The sequence below is a fragment of the Oncorhynchus keta genome, chromosome 7 (assembly GCF_023373465.1).
Source record: "Oncorhynchus keta strain PuntledgeMale-10-30-2019 chromosome 7, Oket_V2, whole genome shotgun sequence".
In the NCBI taxonomy this organism is placed as follows: domain Eukaryota; kingdom Metazoa; phylum Chordata; class Actinopteri; order Salmoniformes; family Salmonidae; genus Oncorhynchus; species Oncorhynchus keta.
Window position 1 is genome coordinate 12,816,876 of NC_068427.1, and position 20,488 is coordinate 12,837,363.

Here is a 20,488-nt window from a genome sequence, read left to right on the forward strand (position 1 = left end):
GATGCACAGACCTTTGACTCCCTTCACCTCCCCACACATCTTCCTCTTGTGTTAAGCTGATAGGAGTGGAACCCAGTAGGCTCGTCTGCTGCAATTCGTGGCAAGGATCAACAAGTTGTGTGTTCCAAGATGGTGTTCTGCACACCACTGTTGAACTGCACCGTTATTTGTCTGTTTGTGGTTCGGCCCGCCTATTAGCTTGCACGATTCCATTCTCCTTCGACCTCTCCTATCAACTGGATGTTTTCTATTTGTCGCACCATTCTAGGTAAACTCTAGACACTGTCGTGCGTGAAAAGCCCAGGAGATCAGCAATTTCTGAGATACTAGATCTGGCACACCTGGCACCGACAATCATACCACGCTCAAAGTCCATTAAGTCACTCGTTTAGCCCATTCTAACATTCAATTGAGCAGTAACAGTATGCCCTGATGCCTGTCTGCCTGCTTTATGTAGCAAGCCATGGCCACGTGACTCACTATCTGTAGGAGCGATCCATTTCCGTGAATGGTGTACCTAACAAACTGGCTAGTGACTGTATATTCCTCATAATCATAAATCCAATTTTATTGGTCACATTCTCTGAACAGGTGTAGACCTTACCATGAAATGCACACTTACAAGTCCTTAACCAACAATGCAGTTCAAGAAAGAGAAAATATGTACTCAATAAACTAAAGTAAAAATAGTAAAATAAAAAGTAACACAATAAAAATAACAATAAAGAGGCTATATAGAGGGGGTACCGGTAGCGAGTCAATGTGCAGGGTACCGGTAGCGAGTAAAGTGACTATGCATAGATAATAAACAGCGAGGAGCAGCAGTGTAAAAAAAAGGGAGGGGGACATGTCAATGTAAATTGTCCGGGTGGACATTTAATTAATTGTTCAGCAGTCTTATGGCTTGGAGGTAGAAGCTGTTAAGGACTTGGCACTCCGGTACCACTTGCCGTGCGGTGGCAGAGAGAACAGTCTATGATTTGGGTGACTGGAGACCTTGACCATTTTTGGGCTTTCCTCTGACACCGCCTAGTATATAGGTCCTGGATGGCAGGAAGCCTGGCCCCAGTGATGTACTGGGCCGTACGCACTACCCTCTGTAGCACCTTACGGTCAGCTGCCGAGCAGTTGCCATACTAGGCGTTTGATACAACCGGTCAGGATGTTCTCAATGGTGCAGCTGTGGAACGTTTTGAGGATCTGGGGACCCATGCCAAATCTTTTCAGTCTCCAGAGGGGGAAGATTAGTTGTGGTGCCATCTACACGACCGTCTTGGTGTGTTTGGACCATGATAGTTTGTCGGTGATGTGGACACCAAGAAACCTGAAACTCTCGACCCGCTTCATTACAGCCCGTCAATGTTAACGGGGGCCTGTTCGGCATATTTAGCTCTATTAAATAAAAACGCAAATCAGAAGCTGGAGAGAAGGCATTTTGTAACACACAATTCCATTGCACCACTGCTATTGACCTATATTTTGTCTGACTTGCAAAGTGGCTTTATGATTTCTGTGAAGCAATTTTGTGACAGCAGGCATGAACATAAACATACAAAATGTTGTGAATCAATCAATCTTAAAACAGTTTGTGTGGCCAAGCTGGGCAGTTGTATTGAGGTCATGTGATAATGAAGTGTCCAACCCAGAATGCTCAGTGAAGACATGACACTAGGAAATAGGAAATAAAATAGAAGAAACATTTTGAAATAGATATCTCAAAGCTAACATATTTACTGTATCTTATGCATTGGTGAATAACTAGTTCTGCTGTCCAAGAGTCCTATTGTTTATCATAAACATTATAAACACAGGTTCAAATAGGCATCTTAATCTCAGAGAAGCAGACATGGTGTGGATTGTCTGAGCTGTGACTGACATAACATCTGATGAATGTGTCTTATCCGGCATACAGTTTTCAGTCTACCCACACACCTTGTATGTCTTGCTGAACATTTTCAACTAAACGAAGACTGAGAGAAGCATCATTGGCAGAAGTCCTTATTTCAGACGGTACCCCGACACTTAATCTATTGATATGCACAGTCTCGGTAGATCCCTTGACAGGGGCAGCAGTGACGCTGGTGCATAAGATACATTGGGGCAGGGTATTCCTGATTATTGTGAAGCTAGAGAGGGGGAAAGCTGGGTAGACTTCAGACACCACGGCCTGCGTCCAAAATGGCACCCTATTTCCTACATAGTGCACTACTTTTTACAGGGCCCATAGGGAATAGGGTGCCATTTGGGATGTAGTCCTGTCTCGCTCTCTCTCTCTAAAGCCTGAGGACCTCACCAGCCTTAGCCAACACTCAATACACCTAGATTGTTACAACATTAGCACATTATTATTTTTTAAATTCTTCAAGCTCTGTCACGTTGGTTGTTAATCATTGCTAGACAGCCATGTTCAAGACTTGCCATAGATTTTCAAGGTGAATTAAGTCAAAACTGTAACCCGGACCCATACAAATCAGTAGGGCTAGACAATCTGGACCCTCTCTTTCTAAAATTATCTGCCGCCATTATTGCAACCCCTATTACTAGTCTGTTCAACCTCTCTTTTTTTTATCGTCCGAGATTCCTAGAGATTGGAAAGCTGATGCGGTCATCCCCCTCTTCAAAGTGGGTGACACTCTAGACCCAAACTCTTACAGACCTATATTCATCCTGTCCTGCCTTTCTAAAGTCTTTGAAAGCCAAGTTAACAAACAGATCACTGACCATTTTGAATCCCACAGTACCTTCTCCACTGTACAATCCGGTTTCCAAGCTGGTCACGGGTGCACCTCAGCCACGCTCAAGGTACTAAACGATATCATATAACCTCCATCGATAAGAGACAGTACTGTGCAGCCGTCTTCATCGACCTGGCCAAGGCTTTCGACTCTGTCAATCATCGCATTCTTATCGGCAGACTCAATAGCCTTGGTTTCTCAAATGACTGCCTCGCCTGGTTCACCAACTACTTCTTAGATAGAGTTCAGTGTGTCAAATCGGAGGGCTTGATGTCCGGACCTCTGGCAGTCTCTGGGGGTGCCACAGGGTTCAATTCTTGGGCCAACTCTTTTCTCTGTATATATCAATGATGTCGTTCTTGCTGCGGCTGATTCCTTGTTCCACCTCTATGCAGACGACACCATTCTGTATACATCTGGCCCTTCTTTGGACACTGTGTTAACTAACCTCCAAATGAGCTTCAATGCCATACAACATTCCTTCCGTGGCCTTCAACTCCTCTTACACGCTAGTAAAACTAAATGCATGCTCTTCAACCGATCGCTGCCAGCACCCACCCACCCGACTAACATCACTACTCTGGACGGTTCTGACCTAGAATATGTGGACAACTACAAATACCTAGGTGGCTAGACTGTAAAGTCTCCTTCCAGACGCATCTCCAATCCAAAATTAAATCTGGAATCGGCTTCCTATTTCACAACAAAGCCTCCTTCACTCACGCTGCCAAACATACCCTCGTAAAACTGACTATCCTACCAATCCTCGACTTCGGCGATGTCATCTACAAAATAGCCTCAAACACTCTACTCGCCAAACTGGATGCAGTCTATCACAGTGCCATCCATTTTTGTCACCAAAGCCCCATATACCACCCACCACTGGGACCTGTATGCTCTCGTCGGCTGGTCCTCTCTACATATCCGTCGCCAGACCCGCTGACTTCAGGTCACCTATATGTCTTTGCTAGGTAAAGCTCCGCCTTATCTCAGCTCACTGGTAACAACACCTACCCGTACCACTCACTCCAGCAGATATATCTCACTGGTCATCCGCAAAGCCAACACCTCCTTTGGCCGCCTGTCCTTACAGTTCTCTGCTGCCAATGACTGGAACGAATTGCAAAAATCGCTGAATTTGGAGACCTATATATCCCTCACTAACTTTAAGCATCAACTATCTGAGCAGCTCATCGATCGCTGCAGCTGTACACAACCCATCTGTAAATAGCCCATCCAACTACCTACCTAATCCCCATATTGTTTTTATTGACTTTTTTTTCTCTTTTGCAGACCAGTATTTCTACTTGCAGATCATCAAATGCACATCTATCACTCCAGTGTTAATTAGCTAAATTGTAATTACTTTGCTACTATGGCCTATTCATTGCCTTAACTCCCTTATCTTACCTCATTTGCACTCACTGTATATAAACTTTTTTTTTCTTTTTTTCTACTGTTTAATTGACTGTAAGTTTTGTTTATTCCATGTGTAACTAGGGGCGGCAGGGTAGCCTAGTGGTTAGAGCGTTGGACTAGTAACCGGAAGGTTCAAACCCCCGAGCTGACAAGGTACAAATCTTTCGTTCTGCCCCTGAACAGGCAGTTAACCCACTGTTCCTAGGCGATCATTGAAAATAAGAATTTGTTCTTGACTGACTTGCCTAGATGAATAAAGGTAAAATAAAATAAACTCTGTGTTGTTGTACGTGTCTAATTGCTATGCTTTATCTTGGCCAGGTCGCAGTTGCAAATGAGAACTTGTTCTCAACTAGCCTACCTGTTTAAATAAAGGTGAAATAAAATACAGTTAAAAAAATTGTCTTGTGGTTGAGTACCTACAATGTTGTTGATCCATCCTCAGTTTTCTCCAATCACAGCCAATAAACTGTAACAGTTTTAAAATCCCCATTGGCCTCATGATGAAATCCCTGAGTGCTTTCCTTCCTCTACGGCAACTGAGTTAGGAAGGACGCCTGTATATTTGTAGTGACTGGGTGTATTGATATAATTAATAACTGCACCATGCTCAAGAGGACAAGGTCTGCTTTTTTGAAACTTTACCCATCTACCAATAGGTGCCCTTCTTTGCGAAGCATTGGAAAACCTCCTTGGTCTTTGTGGTTGAATCTGTTTGAAATTCACTGCTTGACTGAGGGACTTTATTTGTGGGGTCCAGAGATGAGGTCGTTAATCAAATATAATTTTTAACACTATTATTGCACACAGAGTAAGGTCATGCAACTTATTCTGTGACTTGTTAAGCAAATGTTTATTCCTGAACTTATTTAGGCTTGCCATTACAAAGGAGTTGAATAGTTATTGACTCAAGACATTTCAGCTTTAAATTTTGTATTCATTTGTAAACATTTATAAAAACATAATTCCACTTTGACATTATGGGGTATTGTATGTACAGTTGAAGTCGGAAGTTTCCACACACTTAGCTTGGAGTCGTTAAAACTCATTTTTCAACCACTTCACAAATGTCTTGTTAACAAACTATATTTTTGGCAAGTCGGTTATCTACTTCGTGCATGACACAAGTACTTTTTCCAACAATTTACAGACAGATTATTTCACTTATAATTCACTGTATCACAATTCCAGTGGGTCAGAAGTTTACATACACTAAGTTGACTGTGCCTCTAAACAGCTTGGAAAATTCCAGAAAATGATGTCATGGCTTTAGAAGCTAATGTTAGGCTAATTGACATCATTTGAGTCAATTAGAGATGTACCTGTGGATGTATTTCAAGGCCTACCTTCAAACTCAGTGCCTCTTTGCTTGACATCATGGGAATACCATAAGAAATCAGCCAAGACCTCAGAAAAACAATTGTAGACCTCCACAGGTCTGGTTCATCCTTAGGAGCAATTTCCACCATGGGACCACGCAGCCGTCATACCGCTCAGGAAGCAGACGCGTTCTGTCTCTTAGAGATGAATGCACTTTGGTGTGAAAAGTGCAAGTCAATCCCAGAACAACAGCAAATGACCCTGTGAAGATGCTGGAGGAAACAGGTACAAAAGTATCTATATCCACAGTAAAACGAGTCCTATATCGACATAACCTGAAAGGCCGCCCAGCAAGTAAGAGGCCACTGCGCCAATACTGCCATAAAAAAGCCAGACTACGGTTTGCAACTGCACATGGGGACAAAGATAAAAACGTTTTGGAGAAATGTCCTCTGGTCTGATAGATAGATAGAACTTTTTGGCCATAATGACCATCGTTATGTTTGGAGGAAAAAAGGGGAGGCTTGCAAGCCGAAGAACACCATCCCAACCATGAAGCACGGGGGTGGCAGCATCATGTTGTGGGGGTGCTTTGCTGCAGGAGGGACTGGTGCACTTCACAAAATAGATGGCGTCATGAGGAATACAAATTATGTGGATATATTGAAGAAACATCTCAAGACATCAGTCAAGAAGTGAAAGCTTGGTTGCAAATGTGTCTTCCAAATGGACAGTGACCCCAAGCATACTTCCAAAGTTGGGACAACAAAGTCAAGGTATTGGAGTGGCCATAACAAAACCCTGACCTCAATCCTATGGAACATTTGTGAGCAGAACTGAAAATGTGTGTGTGAGCAAGGAGGCCTACAAACCTGACAGTTACACCAGCTCTGTCAGGAGGAATGGGCCATAATTCACCAAACTTATTGTGGGAAGCATGTGGAGGTCCACCCGAAACATTTGACCCAAGTAAACAATTTAAAGGCAATGCTACCAAATACTAATTGAGTGTATGTAAACTTCTGACCTACTGGGAATGTGATGAAATAAATAAAAGCTGAAAGAAATACTTCTCTATTATTATCATTCTTACATTTCACATTCTTAAAATAAAGCGGTGATCCTAACTGACCTAAGACAATTTTTACTTGGATTAAATGTCAGGAATTGTGAAAAACTGATTTTAAATGTATTTGGCTAAGGCGTATGTAAACTTCCGACTTCAACTGTATACAAGTGACACATAATCTCAATCCATTTTAAATGCAGGCTGTAACACAACAAAATGTGGAAAAGGTCAAGGGGTGTGAATACTTTCTGAAGGCACTGTTTATACTGTTTTCTAGTCAAGGCTCATCTTATATAACTACTGCTGTACACACCTTTTCTATACATATACTGTCCATAATGTCTATACACACCATCATATATATTTATATTCCTGGACTCTGACATTGCTCGTTCTAATATTTCTACATTTATATTGTTTTATTTGTGGATTTGCATGTATTGTTTGTGTTGATAGGTATCACTGCACTGCTGGAGCTTGGAACATAAGCATTATTTATTTATTTTTGATTTGATTTAAAGATCGTCTGCCATATTAGAAGTCTGAGGTTAGGCTTAACCTCATAAATCACTGGTGTCAGACGCAGCCATAAACAGCAACCTTGAGAGGCAGGCCGACGGGTCTCAGCTGGGCTCCCTGAGGAGGAGCTGAGGCCTGGATGATTATATATCTACAGATGATGTTGACGGAGGATTCCTGCAACAGAGCATGTGGCGGAGAGAACATGAACACAACGCTGAAGTATTCCACATTCGATGATACTGTTTAGAGGGTGGCGAGCCTCCTAAATTATACATGAAAAGGCCGCGGAGGAATTTGTTTGGTGGATGTCTCTCCATCTCTCTTCTATTCAATTCAATTCAATTCAATTCAATTCAAGGGCTTTATTGGCATGGGAAACATGTGTTAACATTGCCAAAGCAAGTGAGGTAGACAACATACAAAGTGAATATATTCTCTCTCTCTCTCTCTCTTCTATTCTCTCTCTCGCTGTCAGTTAATCACGTGTTCAGGAATAACAGAATGTTCAATGTAATTTGCATCCCTGTGTCCCAAGGGGAAACTTGGTCAAGCCCACATCCCCCACAAAATAAGTCAATGTAGACTACAGGATGGTTTCAATCAAAGTGGTATGGATAAAAAAAATAAAAAAATCAGTGATTATATGGAGAACCATCCAAATGTGCAGCAGAATGATGTTTTCAGACCTAGCGAACAATACTATGAGACATTAGCACAATACATTGCCGATTTATCAATCTACACATAAAACCAGACTCTGTGCATTAATAAAATACAACTATGACCGCTCTGTCTAAATCACAATAAATAAGCTGTGGTGGAGCGGGCACAGTCATATTCAAACACTCAATGTTTCTCAACTATCAATAACAAAATAATATAATCTATCTACACATTACTTATATACATGATAAGCTCATGGTCAAATTAAATCAAAAAAGGAGAACAACACAGTCCAAGAGGATACTGATGTTCAGGCAGCTCAGTGACAATTGGAAAGTCACATGCATAAGGAACAACGCACCAATTAAACACAAAGGAATCCATTCAAGAAAATGTGGTACATTTACAGATTTATGCAAATCAAGCTTTCACACGGGCTCCGTACATTTGTTAACTTGATGTTGCCCGAGGCTGTAGACAGCTCCACACACGAAAGGAAAGGAGGGAGTCGGACCAGCCCACTGCTCAGCACTCTGCACACGAAGGATGGGAGCCTGCCTGCCTGCTGCAGCTAGCACAGGGACCATTGATCTATCTTGCTCCTCCTCACAGAACAATAGAGGAAACGGCGGTGCATGTCTATTATCAATGCAGGTCCAGGGATGACTGAGATAAGAGTCTTATACCAACCATTAGGTTGTTTGTAGTACCATTATATCAAACTGGGCTGTTCTGCTCTGTTCCATTTCATAACATCGGCCATTAACATACATCTGCCAATAATATTTGTGGGGGCGGGGGAGGGGGTGTTCTTAGGGGGATGTCATTACTTTTCAAAGACAGGGATATAGAATAACATATTATATTGGGTGCACCCAATAAGGGTAGTTTTTTTGTCTGATTCTTTTTCAAAGGCAGCTGGTGTATAATCTAAAAGAAAGCAGTTTCATGGTTTTACATATGGTCTTTCATAACATGGATTCATAAAACCATTACACTCTCACGCAAAGACAAATGCTGAAATAATGATGCTCTTGGTTTGACGCTCGCAAGGAGCAGCAAAGGAATTCATCTGACAGCCTGACAACATAACCGGTCCATTGTCTGCCGAAATTAGTCAACATACAGCTTACAGTGTCTTAACTTTTTTTTAAACACATTCAAACTTGGGCATGTTTTGGTGTAATTCAAGTCATGCACTGTGGAGGTATAATCAGGTTATTTCACACTAGTTGTCATTCACAATGCTAAGCTGAATTATTGATAAAAGCATATTTTATTTATGACTGTTTTCCCATGCCACCTAAAAGTTCACAGAAGCCCTAGCTCTGGCAGAGACAGAGCTGCCAAGGCACCTCACAGAGACAAAGATGCTTTCATCTCTGTTACATGCGGAGGGAGCCGAGGGGTTGTGGGTCCATGTTAGCAGACATCATTATTAATATATAGTATCGGCTGAGATCTTCAAGCATCAAATTCCTGAAGCGGGTCATGCAGTGCTTGTACATAGACAGTGGAATAATAACTACGTCCATCTGTAAATAATCTCAGTACACCAAACGAAAACATGGTTTGAATGTGCCTTTGGAGGCTAAAAGCTATATGCAGCTCTCACATTTCAAAGGATACATTTAGCCTAATTAACTCAATTCATCCTAATGGATATGGACTCCTGCAAGCTAGAAATAGGATCACCGTCAGACAAACTAGAACAGAATATCTACTGTAAATGAACATCTAATACAGTGTGTTGTTTAATGTAGCAGAATGTAAAAACGTGAAGAAATATGTAACATGATAGTTTCTCATGTTGTTATTCAAATAGATAAAATGACTCTCATTCTAGTTCTGTGGTTATACTAAATCAACATTTAGCGATTCATACTGTATCTGAGGAATATTTTGTTTACAGTATTGCAACTTCTCTGACTAATGGTATGACAAAATAAAAACATATACCACAATGGTAGTCATTTCATCAGAGTCCCCCCCCCCACATTAAAACTGGTTGCCATAGTGATGGCAGGCATAGAGCAAGCAGCATGATGGAAATCATTTGAGAATTTATTCAGAGAAAGATGACATGCTCAGACTCGTAGGAATGGGAAAAGAGGAGCTCTTGATTTTCCTCTGAATCAAAATAATAGTTGATCAAAATTCACATCCAATTGAAAAAATGCCTTAAAAAGATGTGCAGGCCCATCATCAATGAGAGTGCATCAAAATAGATAGGTTGCGTAACTATGCTACTGTGTTTATGACATTCAGACACACTATCAGAGTTATACATACAGTAATAAATTGTTGGATTCCAGGGGAATATATTTATGTGACCCTCCAGTAATTAACAGTGCAGGTTAAAGTACCCAATTTTCATACTTGAGTAAAAGTCTAGATTACTTAGAGTTGAAAATAAAAGTCCCCCAGTAAAATACTACTTGAGTAAAATCAAAACATATTTGGTTTTAAAAGTAAAAGTATAAATTATTTTAATTTCCATATATTAAGCAAACCATTTTATTTTTTTCCTATTTTTTGTTTGTTTACGGATAGCCAGGGGCACGCCCCAACACTCAGACATCATTTACAAACGACGCTGTGTGTTTAGTGAATCTGCCAGATCAGAGGCATTAGGGATGACCAGGGATGTTCTCTTGAAGTATGTGAATTTGACAATTTTACTGTCCTGTTACTGTACTTTTGGGTGTCAGGGAAAATGTATGGAGTAAAAAGTACATATTTTTTTACATACATTTAGGAATGTAGTGAAGTAAAAGTTGTCAAAGTTGTCAAAGATAACTTTGCATCCCGCAAAGGCGGAGGTGTTGCTAACATTTACGATAGCAAATTTCAATTTACAAAAAAAAAATTACGTTTTCGTCTTTTGAGCTTCTCGTCATGAAATCTACGCAGCCTACTCAATCACTTTTTATAACTATTGTTTACAGGCCTCCTGGGCCATATACAGCATTCCTCATTGAGTTCCCTGAAGATAATATTCACATTTTTGGTGACTTTAATATTCACATGGAAAGGTCCACAGACCCACTCCAAAAGGCTTTTGGAGCCATCATCGACTCAGTGGGTTTTGTCCAACATGTCTCTGGACCTACTCACTGTCACAGTCATACATGTTTTTCCTCATAATCCTGGACTATTGGAACACCATTTTATTACGTTTGCAATTGCAACAAATAATCTGCTCAGACCCCATCCAAGGAACATTGTGCTATAAATTCACAGACAACACAAAGATTCCTTGATGTCCTTCCAGACTCCCTCTGTCTACCCAAGGACGTCAGAGGACAAAAATCAGTTAACCACCTAACTGAGGGACTCAATTTAACCTTGCGCAATACCCTAGATGCAGTTGCACCCCAAAAAACTAAAAACATTTCTCATAAGAAACTAGCTCCCTGGTATACAGAAAATACCCGAGCTCTGAAACAAGCTTCCAGAAAATTGGAACGGAAATGGCGCCACACCAAACTGGAAGTCTTCCGACTAGCTTGGAAAGACAGTATCGAAGAGCCCTTACTGCTGCTCGATCATCCTATTTTTCCAACTTAATTGAGGAAAATAAGAACAATCAGAAATTCCTTTTTGATACTGTCGCAAAGCTAACTAAAAAGCAGCATTCCCCAAGAGAGGATGGCTTTCACTTCAGCAGTAAAATTAATGAACTTCTTTGAGGAAAAGATCATGATTATTAGAAAGCAAATTACGGACTCCTCTTTAAATCTGCGTATTCCTTCAAAGCTCAGTTGTCCTGAGTCTGCACAACTCTGCCAGGACCTAGGATCAAGAGAGACACTCAAGTGTTTTAGTACTATATCTCTTGACACAATGATGAAAATAAACACGGCCTCTAAACCTTCAAGCTGCATACTGGACCCTATTCCAACTAAACTACTGAAAGAGCTGCTTCCTGTGCTTGGCCCTCCTATGTTGAACATAATAAACGGCTCTCTATCCACCGGATGTGTACCAAACTCACTAAAAGTGGCAGTAATAAAGCCTCTCTTGAAAAAGCCAAACCTTGACCCTGAAAATATAAATTAAACTATCGGCCTATATCGAATCTTCCATTCCTCTCAACATTTTTAGAAAAGGCTGTTGCACAGCAACTCGCTGCCTTCCTGAAGACAAACAATGTATACGAAATGCTTCAGTCTGGTTTTAGACCCCATCATAGCACTGAGACTGCACTTGTGAAGGTGGTAAATTACCTTTTAATGGCATCAGACGAGGCTTTGCATCTGTCCTCGTGCTCCTAGACCTTAGTGTTGCTTTTGATACCATCGATCACCACATTCTTTTGGAGAGATTGGAAACCCAAATTGGTCTATATGGACAAGTTCTGGCCTGGTTTAGATCTTATCTGTCGGAAAGATATCAGTTTGTCTCTGTGAATGGTTTGTCCTCTGACAAAATCAACTGTAAATTTCGGTTTTCCTCAAGGTTCCGTTTTAGGACCACTATTGTTTTCACTATATATTTTACCTCTTGGGGATGTCATTTGAAAACATAATGTTAACTTTCACTGCTATGCGGCTGACACACAGCTGTACATTTCAATGAAACGTGATGAAGCCCCAAAAATCCCTCGTGAGAAGCCTGTGTTTCAGACATAAGGAAGTGGATGGCTGCGAACGTTCTACTTTTAAACTCGGACAAAACAGAGAAGCTTGTTTTAGGTTCCAAGAAACAACGAGATCTATTGAATCTGACAATTAAGCTTAATGGTTGTACAGTCGTCTCAAATAAAACTGTGAAGGACCTGGACCCTGATCTCTCTTTTGACGAACATATCAAGAATGTTTCAAGGACAGCTTTTTTTCCATCTAGGTAACATTGCAAAAATCAGAAACGTTCTGTCCAAAAATGATGCAGAAAAATTAGTCCATGCTTTTGTTACTTCTAGGATAGTCTAGTGCAATGCTCTACTTTCCGGCTACCCGGATAAAGCACTAAATAAACTTAACTTAAGTACTAAATATGGCTGCTAGAATCCTGACTAGAACCCAAAAATGTCATCATATTACTCCAGTGCTAGCCTCCTGACACGGGCTTCCTGTCAAGGCAAGGGCTGATTTCAAGGTTTTACTGCTAACCTACACCATAATTTGCAAATAAATTCATAAAAAGTCTCTACAGTGATTTTCTGGATTTTTTTTTCTCATTTTGTCTGTCATAGTTGAAGTGTACCTATGATGAAAATGACAGGCTTCTCATCTTTTTAAGTAGGAGAACTTGCACAATTGGTGGCTGACTAAATACTTTTTTGCCCCACTGTATTTGAAAAGACCGGCTGAACTTCTGCCTGCTTTGTTGGGATTGAGTTTTGCCCTGCCTGGTGACATCAACGGTCGGTAAATTAGTTAATAGACCAATAAGAAAGAGTGTTCCAAACCTCTCTTCCAATAACAGCTAGTTTTCCCCTCCCCACTCAGACCACTCCCAGACTGTCCTAGATAAATTATTGCTTGAGAAATTGATCTTTGCTAAGAAGCTGTGTTTCTTTTTGACAATTTTAATTGGAAACAATCACACTAAGGTACATAATTGATACTCAGAAATGATTTGATATTGAGATAAAAATGGTTAATTTAATACTGGCATATACAGTTTTGTAAGTCTATAGAATGGATTTGACGTGGTCTTCCAATTTCAAGAGGGGTGAACATTAGTTGAGACATTAAAAGGTGAGAAAATAGGAATATCATCAGATCAATATTTATCTAAGACTGATTCAAAACAGTTTAATTGTGTTGTGATCTTGTCCCCTGAATAATCAACATGCAATATCCTGTTAAGCCTAAGGACATGCTTCCTAAACAGAACATTCCAACTGATCAACAAGATATTTAACCACTGATCTAAAGCACCAGCTACTCCCTCCCAAAAACAATCTTCTAGCCTGACCTGTTGGCCTGTTTTTACAAGTCAGTATGAATGGAACTGCAGGCCAAGTTTAAAGGAAAGCATGAATCCCTGTCATTCCCACAAATGTTGGCTCTGAATGTGAAACTGTGAGAAGACTACTCACCCGCGCCAGAGTCATGCAGGGACATTCTACTCTGTAATATTATCTTTAAAAGTCACACTACCTTCTCTCTAAATCTTTAATGAACCACATTCAATGCACCCACGCCAACTATGCTACAGTTTTTAATAGCAACGCAAGGCAGATTCAGTTATTCAAAAAGGTACCAACATTCAAAGGCACAGTTATTCACAAGGTAAACACATTTAAATCAAATCAAATTTTATTGGTCACATACCTGTGTTCAGCAGATGTTATTTCGGGTGTAGCGAAATGCTTGTGCTTCTAGCTTTAACAGTGAAGTAATATCTAACAGTTTCACAACATATACCCAAAATACACATAACTCTAAGTAAGGAATGGATTAAGTATATATATATATATATATATATATACATACAGTGCCTTGCGAAAGTCTTCGGCCCCCTTGAACTTTGCGACCTTTTGCCACATTTCAGGCTTCAAACATAAAGATAAAAACGGTATTTTTTTGTGAAGAATCAACAACAACTGGGACACAATCATGAAGTAGAACGACATTTATTGGATATTTCAAACTTTAACAAATCAAAAACTGAAAAATTGGGCATGCAAAATTATTCAGCCCCCTTAAGTTAATACTTTGTAGTGCCACCTTTGCTGCGATTACAGCTGTAAGTCGCTTGGGGTATGTCTCTATCAGTTTTGCACATCGAGAGACTGACATTTTTTCCCATTCCTCCTTGCAAAACAGCTCGAGCTCAGTGAGGTTGGATGGAGAGCATTTGTGAACAGCAGTTTTCAGTTCTTTCCACAGATTCTCCATTGAATTCAGGTCTGGACTTTGACTTGGCCATTCTAACACCTGGATATGTTTATTTTTGAACCATTCCATTGTAGATTTTGCTTTATGTTTTGGATCATTGTCTTGTTGGAAGACAAATCTCCGTCCCAGTCTCAGGTCTTTTGCAGACTCCATCAGGTTCTCTTCCAGAATGGTCCTGTATTTGGCTCCATCCATCTTCCCATCAATTTTAACCATCTTCCATGTCCCTGCTGAAGAAAAGCAGGCCCAAACCATGATGCTGCCACCACCATGTTTGACAGTGTGGATGGTGTGTTCAGGGTGATGAGCTGTGTTGCTTTTACGCCAAACATAACGTTTTGCATTGTTGCCAAAAAGTTCAATTTTGGTTTCATGTGACCAGAGCACCTTCTTCCACATGTTTGGTGTGTCTCCCAGGTGGCTTGTGGCAAACTTTAAACAACACTTTTTATGGATATCTTTAAGAAATGGCTTTCTCCTTGCCACTCTTCCATAAAGGCCAGATGTGTGCAATATACAACTGATTGTTGTCCTATGGACAGAGTCTCCCACCTCAGCTGTAGATCTCTGCAGTTCATCCAGAGTGATCATGGGCCTCTTGGCTGCATCTCTGATCAGTCTTCTCCTTGTATGAGCTGAAAGTTTAGAGGGACGGCCAGGTCTTGGTAGATTTGCAGTGGTCTGATACTCCTTCCATTTCAATATTATCGCTTACACAGTGCTCCTTGGGATGTTTAAAGCTTGGGAAATCTTTTTGTATCCAAATCTGGCTTTAAACTTCTTCACAACAGTATCTCGGACCTGCCTGGTGTGTTCCTTGTTCTTCATGATGCTCTTTGCGCTTTTAACGGACCTCTAAGACTATCACAGTGCAGGTGCATTTATACGGAGACTTGATTACACACAGGTGGATTGTATTTATCATCATTAGTCATTTAGGTCAACATTGGATCATTCAGTGATCCTTACTGAACTTCTGGAGAGAGTTTGCTGCACTGAAAGTAAAGGGGCTGAATAATTTTGCATGCCCAATTTTTCAGTTTTTGATTTGTTAAAAAAGTTTGAAATATCCAATAAATGTCGTTCCACTTCATGATTGTGTCCCACTTGTTGTTGATTCTTCACAAAAAAAATACAGTTTTATATCTTTATGTTTGAAGCCTGAAATGTGGCAAAAGGTCGCAAAGTTCAAGGGGGCCGAATACTTTCGCAAGGCACTGTATATATATATATATATATATATATATACACACACATACATACATACATACATGTCAGAGCAGCTTTAGACTAAGATACAGTGGCATAGTATAGAATACAGTATATACATATGAGATGCATGATGCAATATTTACAAACAATTAAAGTGACTTAAGATAACATAGAATAGTATAGAGTACAGTTTACACATGCGATGAGTATTGCAAGATACAGAGACATTATGTGTGTGATGTGCTGTAGATGGCGGTTTAACAGTCAGTGGTGTAGTATAGAATACAGTATATACATATGAAATGGGTGATGCAATATGTAAACACAATTTCAAAGTGACTAAGATACCGTACAATAGTGTGTGCAAGCAGCCGCCTCTGATGTGCTAGTGATGGCTGTTTAGCAGTCCGATGGCCTTGAGATTGAAAAACAGCTTCTGTCTCTCTGTCCCAGCTTTGTTGCACCTGTACTGACCTCGCCTTCTGGATGATAGCGGGGTGAACAGGCAGTGGCTCGGGTGGTTGATGTCAAGGACATTATTATCTTTTTGGCCTTCCTATGGAATCTGGTGCTGTAGGTGTCCAGGGGGACGGAAGTTTGCCCCCGGTAATATAATTTAGTATATGTTTCAATGTTCTTTAATGTTCTCTTAAGCACAGCATATTAGTAACATATGTGTATGAATTGGATTTGTAATATACCATACAAATATTTGTTTTGAATAAACACTGTATATATGTTTTTATACAGTGCCTTAAGAAAGTATTCAGACCCCTTGACATTTTATTACAGCCTCATTCTAATATGTATATAAAAAAAGAAAACCTAATCAAGTTACAAACAATACCCCATAATGACCCTTTACTCAGAACTTTGTTGAAGGACATTTTTTCAACGATTAAAGCATCAAATCTTATTGGGTATGACGCTACAAGCGTGGCACACCTAGTGGGACACCTAGTGTCCTGTTGGAAGGTGAGCATTCGCCACAGGCTGAAGTCCTGAGCGCTCTGGAGCAGTTTTGTCAAGAATCTCGCTGTACATTGCTCATCTTTGCCTCTATTCTGACTACTCTCCCTGCCGCTGAAAAACATCCCCACAGCATGATGCAGCCACCACCATGCTTCACCGTAGGGATGGTGCCAGGTTTCCTCCAGACGTGAAGCTTGACATTCAGGCCAAATAGTTCAATCTTGGTTTCATCAGACCAGAGAATCTGATTTCTCGTGGTCTGAGAGTCTTTAGGTGGAGTGCTGCAGAGATGGTTGTCCTTCTGGAAGGTTCTTCCATCACCGCAGAGGAACTCGAGAGCTCTGTCAGAGTGAGAATCAGGTACGTGGTCACCCTGACCAAGGCCCTTCTCCCCCAATTGCTCAGTTTGGCCGAGCAGCCAGCTATAGGAAGAATCTTGATTCCAAACATCTTCTATTTAAGAATGATGGAGGCCACTGTGTTCTTGGGCACCTTCATTACTGCAGATTTTTTTCGGTACCCTTCCCCAGACCTGTGTCTCAACACAATCCTGTCTCGGAACTCTACGGACATTCCTTAGACCTCATGGCTTGGTTTTTGTCTGACATGCACTGTCAACTGTGGGACCTTATATAGACAGGTGTGTGCCTTTCCCAATCATTTCCAACCAATTGAATTTACCACAGGTGGACTCCAATCAAGTTCTAGAAATGCACCTGGATGCAATTTTGAGTCTCATCGCAAACGGGCTGAATAGTTAGGTAAATAAGATATGTATGTATGTCAGTTGAAGTTGGAAGTTTACATACACTTAGGTTGGAGTCATTAAAACTTGTTTTTAACCACTCCACAAATTTAATGTTAACAAACAATAGTTTTGGCAAGTCGGTTAGGACATCTACTTTGTGCATGACACAAGTAATTTTTCCAAAAATTGTTTACAGACAGATTATTTAACTTAATCACAATTCCAGTGGGTCAGAAGTGTAGATACACTAAGTTGACTGTGCCTTTAAACAGCTTGGAAAATTCCAGAAAATTATGTCATGGCTTTAGAAGCTTCTGTTACTGAGTTAAAATCTATTTGGCTAAGGTGTATGTAAACCGCCGACTTCAACTGTAAAATAAATAATAATTATATATGTAGATAGCACCAGTCAAAGGTTTGGACACACCTACTCATTCAATATGTATTACTTCATAGTTTTGTTGACTTCAATATTATTCTACAATGTAGAAAATAGTCAAATAAAGAAAAAACCTGGAATGAGTAGGTGTGTCCAAATTTTTGACCCGTACTTTATTTCTAATATTTGCAGGACGTAACATATCATACAAAACGGATGACGTAGTACACAATTTGACAACGTAGTACCCAAACAACGTGAACCACGTTTGGCCCATGAGCACCACTTTCAAAACTACAGGCTGGAATTATAGAAATGTTTGAGAGTGCATATTTAACTATGTAACAAGACATGTACTAATTAAGTCACATTCCTGTGAGGACAGGTTGCTGACAGATTGCATAGACTAACAGATGGATTAGGGAGGAACAAAATCATTGCCAACATAAAAGGTAGAGCCCCACTCTTGCCTCACAGATCTCAATCACTTTGCTGGATTGAGTTTGTGTGTGTGTGTGGTGTGGTGTGTGGTGTGTGTGTGTTGCACAGAGCTGTCTCAGTGGCTCCTTCCTGTTTGGCAAAAGAGAATGGTTGAGCCACAACAAAGAGGGTATAGCTGGATAACGAGACACGCTGCCATATTCCAACCCACCACTTCATTGGCACAGCATGTCTCCCCAGCTGCTGCCAACACTGACATCCAATTACATGACCTTTGCTATCTAACCCATTTTGATAAGGCATTGAATAATCAGCCTGGCAATTATACCTAAAATCACCGTCCGTTAAGACTATTTTTGCTCTCTAAAATGGCACTCAGTATACTACTGCTCGGTAAAGCCTGTATTGTGTCTGTTGAAGAAAATAAATGCACATCCACCAGAGGACTTTTCAGCCATTATCTACAAGGCCCAATAATGTAAGCCTTTGGGTGTTTCACAGTGTCAAAAGCCATTGGAAAACTCCATGTATCTAATATGCTGTAAATTTTGAAACATTGAAGCATGTATTGAGTTCCTTATATCGTCTTATTGCCATCTCATAATGATCCTGACTAAATAACAGCCAAAATGCACATCACAGATGCTACAATGTGTTTGCATCAATTTCATATTTACACCAGAAGCTGTATCGGGTCTAACCCTTCCATCCTGACTCAAGTTATTCCTATTTAATAACCAGTCTATATTGGAGTAGACCAGATGTCAGTCTGAAAATCAAGATCAAATCTTACCTTCAGATGTAATAATAAGAGTTTTCGTAGCAAAACTGCAACAGCTGAGCAAGCTTTTAATGGAATATCACAGGCCATAAATCCAACACATCAACCCAAACCGAAGTTAGGTGACATCCCATTTCTGTATTCCACGACAAAACGTGTTAGACAGTACAAAAGAGACAATAGACTTAGTCTTACCTTAAATAAAAGATGTAGGTATGCTGTAGCGAATTCTCTATTCTGTGAAAAAAATATACATGTACCGTAAATGAGCCTGGAGTGAACGATTATTTCCAGAAGCAGTGTAGCAACCAGGGTGTCATATTAAATCAAGCTGAAAGTGACTGTAAAATGTAACCACCAATGAACTCGAGGTGATATAGGTAATAGAATACAGTGCATTATATTACTTTTCACTGGGAAGGTCTGTAAAGATTGACCTGTTGGAAATGATAGGTTTTCATTAATCCTTTCGATAATAGTCACAGAAACATGCAAAACAACTGCTGTAAATTGTTCTGTTAAAAGCCAGACCTGCATTTCACGCACACGATATTCAATATGTCACAAAATATACACAGATAATTTCCGACGAGTCCTGGACAAGATCGAAAAGCATGCAATCTGAAGGGAGCAATTATTTAGTTGCAACACGAAGACAATCATACGTCAATGAAAACTGTGATCAAACACATGATTTAACTACATGACAGATTGCTAAGGATAATGATCTTCAAGTTGCGGCACTTACCATTCATTTCGTTTTTCAGCCTTTATAAGCAATCACTGATTGTTCAATGATGTCCTTCTCTCTGAGTAACCTAATTAGGCGAGCAAATTATACGCCTTTTCTTAAAGAATGTAATTCACTCCATTCATTTAAAAAGCTCCAGTATTGCAGTAATACATAATTGATGTGCACCGTAATTAAGATTTGCCTACCCGGCATAGTTGTGTCGCATCCAAAGTGCGCGTTCATAGGCAGTTCTTCCGGATGCTCGTAGAACATTGAGGGTGTTCGATTAATCTCGCCCGGGCGCCCTTGAAGCTGTGTTTTGCATCGGCTGAAAGTTGATTGCATTCTATTCAAAGCCCACTGCGATCACGGCTTAAAACCAAAGTAACGTAATTAATCACGTGTGTAATTAATAGGATTCTGTGTTTCCCATGCAAAATTAATTGCTTTATCTGTCTTCCCAATGAAAAATAGTTAGAAAATGGAAATATTTATTTTATGGAAAATAGATGGTGTACGTTTCTGGACGATGCACCATGATGCTGCCTTGACAAAATGACCAAGTGGCACAGATTACTGTTCAATTTGAGAAGGGCGCGCCTCCCTCCACGCTTTCGCCTGTTGGGCCATTGCCTGGTGCCCG

At 40.3% G+C, this 20,488-nt stretch overlaps 1 protein-coding gene across 1 annotated transcript in view; it reads right to left on the reverse strand.

Moving 5' to 3' along the window:
* Positions 1 to 20,077, reverse strand: part of csrnp3 (cysteine-serine-rich nuclear protein 3) — a 70,364-nt gene extending 50,287 nt beyond the window's left edge. The window contains exons 1-2 of the mRNA XM_035773349.2: positions 19,861 to 20,077; positions 19,308 to 19,349 (exon numbers count right to left, since the gene is read on the reverse strand). The gene's annotated coding sequence lies outside the window, so the exon portion shown is untranslated. The remainder of the gene's footprint in view (positions 1 to 19,307; positions 19,350 to 19,860) is intronic.
* Positions 20,078 to 20,488: the final 411 nt, after the last annotated feature.